The sequence below is a fragment of the Harpia harpyja genome, chromosome 7 (assembly GCF_026419915.1).
Source record: "Harpia harpyja isolate bHarHar1 chromosome 7, bHarHar1 primary haplotype, whole genome shotgun sequence".
NCBI lineage: Eukaryota > Metazoa > Chordata > Aves > Accipitriformes > Accipitridae > Harpia > Harpia harpyja.
In genome coordinates, this window is record NC_068946.1 from 18922442 (window position 1) to 18928441 (window position 6000).

The following is a 6000-nucleotide window of genomic DNA, read 5'->3' on the forward strand; positions in this document are numbered from 1 at the left end:
AACCACCTCTACCTTTGTTTAACTTACAAGGTTTCCTGTGGCCTGTTCCATAGTCATTCAGGAATACATCTGATCTTTTGAGCAAGGGTTGATGTTATTACCATATCTCTTGCACATCCCTGATGGAATAAAAAACAGCAATTAGTTGAACCCATATAGGCCACACCATACATAACAAGAACATATTTTCAGAAGAACAGGACTTATCTACCTTCTTGGCAAGTTCACTAAGGTTGTGAAACAAGCCATAAAAGTAAGACAGGCCAGTATCTACACAAGCTCAGTGTACAGCCCTACAACCACAATGCAGCCTTGCTAATCACCATAGGAGTAACACAGCCATTCCAGCATACCTTTCTACATCCTCTGAGCTCAACACCTACACATGTGCAAGGGTGGTGCTCAGCTATTTCAAGTTCTTGAGAGCAGCAAAGCATCTGTTAAAGAAGTCCCTCTTTCTTCAGTACAGATTAAACCAATTACGTTAATTTGGCTAGTTCAGTAGTAGCTTCCATTGCACCATTTCTGCCAAATTTGGTGCTACTCTCTTACACACAGACCAATTCTCTACCAGCCCCTTGCTGGGGATAAGAAAACTCACTTTTCTATTTTCCTGGACTAACAGGTACAGCCATGGTTGATCAAAGCTCCTGGTCTCTGTGTCTAACACAGCACAAAGCCTGGGAATGAGTTCATACCACAAGCTGAAACTGAGACCTCTCAAGCTCCTTTCAGAACACCAACAGTGAGTTGGTGAGAATGCTTGTGGTTAACGGCTGAGTTAGGCTGGATTTCAGCTGAAGACCTGTGGAGGAAATGGTGAGCAGCTTGTTAGAGCTACTGCATCCAAACCTCCAGTGATTGTTAACTGAAAAAAAGTGTTGAAATGATACATATATATTCTGCACGTAAAAAATTATGTTAAAAGAGCAGAAAAGCTACAGAATTTAGGATTAGGAAACCCTAGCATCAAAGTTACATGGCACTTGTAAAGAAAGAGTGGTTCATGAGGATGAATCTCAGTGTTATCTTTATAATTTCAGCTCTATTAAACCAGCCAAATGGAGCAGCTTTCTCCTAAATACCAAACAAATAACGAACATGAAGTCTGAAACTGTAAGCATCAATACTGCTTGAACAGAGACACTTTACTATTGGAAGTGCTTATTGCCACCACACAGGATGCCACTCCTTTTGATTCTGATATAATAAGAAGTACAGAAGTATGTTTTCATCCTTGCACAAATACAGTACTGATTACATATACTGGGTGTAGCCCTGTTCTGGGATATGATGCCAAATTTGCACAGCCCTGTTTCACACAATGCTTTCAACCTTCAGTAATACCTTAAGTATATGAATGTCTGCTGTGTTCAGCAAATGCCTTTATGTGCCCTTTTTATTCACAACCTGCTGCTCTATGTTACTTGAAAATTAAGCACATTTTTAATGGTCTGCAACTGATTTATGTAGGACAACAGCTCTGATCGATAGACAAACTTTGCTGAAATTTTGAATTCTTCATAGCCATCTTTGAGAACTTTTATCCTGTGTCACATGCTAAAGTGAACATAGACTGACAAATATCTGAGTAGCTGAAGTTTCCTTCTTTGGTACCAGACTTAAATTCTCCCTACAGTCTGTAACTTCCATCTTCACTGGGAGTACTCCCTGAAACAGCTGCCCTTCTTGAGCTTTGGTAGAAGTGATTTTGAACTAATTTACTGAGCAACTCGTACAGTCCTTCTCCAAATCAGTACTGCCACATGCTGAAAACTGCTGACAGCTATCCAACTAACAGACAAAGACATGCCGGCACAGACTTCAGGCCAGCATTCTAGTTTGGCAACCCTTTTTAAACATGACAGTTTGAAGTTTCATGTTAAAAGACCTGGGGAAAACAAAATCTTGTCCCATGGTGAGAGATCACCTGCCACCATCATCTTCAGGCCTGCCAAGTCACCTTCTCAGCTCATGAGATTCAAACACTTGACTCCCACAATCTTCTCCCTGCTGATACCCAGCTATTGCTGGACCTCACATGCAGGTTTTGGAGGGCTGTAGCGTCTCTCTGGTGCTCCAAGGCACATGCTGAAGGAGCTGGCTCTCCTGGTAGCGGTGTGCCTATATGCCACATGTGGTCAGAGAGTGAGAGCGCGATTGTGGTGCTCTGCCAGGATGGATGAATGAGAGCTGGTTACTAGGGTTACACATGCCCTGAGGAGGCCCGCTGGAAGGCACATGCATCAGCTGCAGCCCTTCTCTCTCTTATCACATCGTCTCACACCCACATGATTAACACTGTGTGACCCCATGCAAAGGCACACTAAAGAGAGTCACATATCAAGGGAGAAGTAAGCTGAGAGCTCTGCATCTTATTCCAGCTTGCCCTGCACTATAATGCCAACATAAAAAAGTTGGACGAAGAACATGCAGGTCCCCTAATGGGCAGACGTGCTAAACTGGCACCTGGGTTCTTCTTGAAAGAAGACAGCACATAAGTTTTAAATAACCTACTCAGAAACCAAACCTCTATGCTATTCATATCCAACATGAGTAGCTGGACATGCTCTTTGCAACACAGACTGAAAGTCTAAAAAGGGGATAAAGTGCTTTGTGAGAAGGGTCAGTGCTGTCCCTTGCTGTGTTTTCGAAACTTCTGGCCAGATCCTGCAGCTTGGCTTTACACAGTATCACCATCACATGTAGCAAGACAGAGGAATACACACAACCATAGCTCTTTTAACAGGAGTCTCTATTATCCAAATACATAGACAGCCATCTGGCAGAAATCACCTTCAGGGCTTGTACACGGTGTCTACCAGCTGTCAGAGGATCTCTTCTGAATGACTGATCAGCCAAGAACATACCTATAAGCAGTTCTTCCACTTCAGATTTGTACCTTGGATATCAAAAATTATTTAAAAGCCAAGTACATGCCAATGGCACAGGAAAAGCTCTGAGAAAAATTAGGACATTTGCGTCCAGGGGCTGCATTAACAGATAGTTTTCCACGTTAAGGTCTGTTGTCAAAACCAAATCCAACACACCTAGCCCTGGAGGAGAACAGTCTTCCACAGCAACAGATGCTGCTGCAGACATAACAGGACTAATGATGTCCCAGCTCAGGAATACCCATGGAAAGTTGTAGGTGACTTATTTGACAGAAACAATGCATACAATGAGAATTGTTTGCTCAATTCCTTTAAAATTTCTTTTACTTGCAGTGGGAATGAAAGACAGAAAGTCTCTTCTAAAAAAAGGTAATTCCTTTTATATGGCTCTTTTGACCTGAATATACTTGTACAGTCTTCATGTCTGGAGAACAGGTACTCCTCAGATGAACAACAGGAACATTAAGTTTAACCAAAACCAAAACAAATTTCATTTCAACCTGTCTCACCCACAGAGCTTCACTTGAACACTTTTTCTCCAGGTAACCTACAACTCCCTTATTTGCTAACTTTGTATCTTGCAAGGCCATGTGCCATTTTTTTTCAGCAAGGTAACGCTTTAAATTACATTTACTGTAGTAAACATGTTAGACATTGTTCCCAACAAAGCAGGCACTGAAGAGAATACAGGTCCTTTCCAGCTGTAGCAATGACCTACTAACACTGGAAATCATAAAAAAAGAACATGAATGGGTCACTCAAAAGGGCCTGTTCAACCAAACCAATTTGTAACAAAGCCCAAATGTCACAGAGTCCTCAGGTCAGGGCAGTAACATGCTGCATGGGGGGTGGATATTGCTAGTGCTGGGTATGACTGGGGGATACAGTGTTTACCAGTGTAACACAGATATCTCTAGCAGTTTGGAGTATTAAAGGAAAAAGTCTACCACTAACCACACAATTAGAGAGCAGGACAGCTACTAGGTTGGAAGAATTTACACCCAATAACATACGGCAAAACGTATCTGTGTGACTCACCCTGTGACTATGCCCACACAAGGAATGGAGATGCAGGGACCAGACTGCACTAGGAAGGGGTACACAACTGTCACTTAACCCTGGATATGCTGTGTCTCTGTAAAGTCCCTTAGGCTGCTGTAAGAAAAGCACAATCCCAAATTGGAAACAGCATCTAGAAGGAGGCCAACACCACATTTGCACTCTCTGCCCTGCTGCAGTATCTATTTCTGCTCTGTTTTCTGCAAGCACATGCAAAAGAAAAGAATCAGTGTTCTTAACGTCCAATTTTTTACAACCACCCTTATTCCCAAAAAACCTAGTATGAAAAATGTCGACCTGTTGGCCGCTGTCTGAGGCATCTCCTGATCTCAGGAACTGATACTTGAAACCTGGACAAAGTTTTTTTACTGTGGCTTAGGGCAGGATCTACCATCTCTCAGCTCCCTTATCACTTTTCCCTGTGTGTGGGTGATGGGATATGTCCTGCCAGATCTTCCCGCTGCAACAAAGCCACCAAGACTAAACTGGGTGACCAGGGTATCCCCGGGAATGCGAATCTCCCTGTCAGCCTCCTGCCTGCTAACAGACCTGAGACCAAGGTGCTGGGCTTACCCTGGAGCCTATGCCAGCCCAAGGAGGGCACTCCCTAGGAGGCTCTACCTGATGGGACCTTGTAGGCATGCCCAAATCTTACCTCTGGGCACCCAGATTCAGTAAATTCCCACCAAACTCTGTTTTACTTCTTTCCTCTCAACTGCCCCTGCATGGTTAATATGACATCAAACTCCCAAATGAAAAAATGGTAGAAGTTTTCAGGCTGCAACTGTTTTTTTAATGCAGGTGCTCTGGCTGTAAGTACACACAGACAGCTCTCTGCATTGCCAGTACATCACACTGAAAACACATATGCCCCTCAAGAGGCAAGACTCCTTTCAGGCAGGCCCATCTATAGGAATAGCTATTCCTGTAGTGCCATCTTCTGGCTCAGGGTGTAGGAACACTATACCTGAAAATGGGACTGATCAAAAGATAGATATTTTTTTATCTGTTAAAAAAACATTACAACAGATTTAGACTATGGATCAATATACAGAAACACCCAAACCACGGGAATTCTCTCAACATAATCTTATGTACAATTCACCTCCTAGTAAATTATTAGTTTTAAAATGACAAGATTTTGAAAAATATCTTCTGGGCTGATCTACTTTGTGTTTTGAGCCATTACAATCTTGCTTTTCAGCTTTTGTTTCATTTCTCAACAAACATCAAGGCTCAAAACTCACTTTTTGCTTATAATTTTTGTGCCATCTCATGACTATGGAAGGTAATGCCTGAAGGTTCCCCAACACCACGTGGGGAGTGAGGAAAGCATATAAAATCCCGTTGATGGGGATTGTATACCGTTTTATCCCAATCCTCATCACGATGACGACTGGTAACATCTATTTTCTAGTCAGTTTTTATCTCAGGGTTTTGTTGGTAAAGGAAGCAGAGAAGAGCTCCTTTCTCAGTGAAATATGCCCAGTTACAGCTGAAAACTTTCCCAAACAGTTGGCTCAGGAGAGTATCACAGGAGAGCACATCAGGGCTGTGCCCCGTGCTGCAGGGTAACCACATGAGCTGAAGGGTGGAAGAACTATGAGCAGACTGATAAATTTTTATCCTTTCCCTCACTTCCAGTGGTTTTCTCTTCCTGAATGTAATACTCCCTCCATCCTTTGGAAAGGCCCTGCACATCATAATCTTAAAACACCTGCTTTAGGGAAACAGCCCTCAAAAAAAAAAAAAAAAGTGCTAAAAGATTTTGGTGTGCAGGTTCCGCAAATTAAAACGCACCGACATCAGGAGGCCGTGGGGTAGTTTTCTCCCGGGGAGCGGCCGGCAGCGACCGCCTGTCCTGCCGCCAAAATGGACCCTGAGGGGCGCTGCCGGGCCCGCCGCTGCCTTCCCCTTCCGCACCGCCTGGAGCAGCCCTGCGGGGAGGGGAACTCAGGTTTCTCTGGCCCCCCCGCCCCCGCCATCACTTCGTTGCCAGGGCTGGGGACGTCAGGCCCCCAAAAGCCAGCCTGCCGACCCGGGGAGG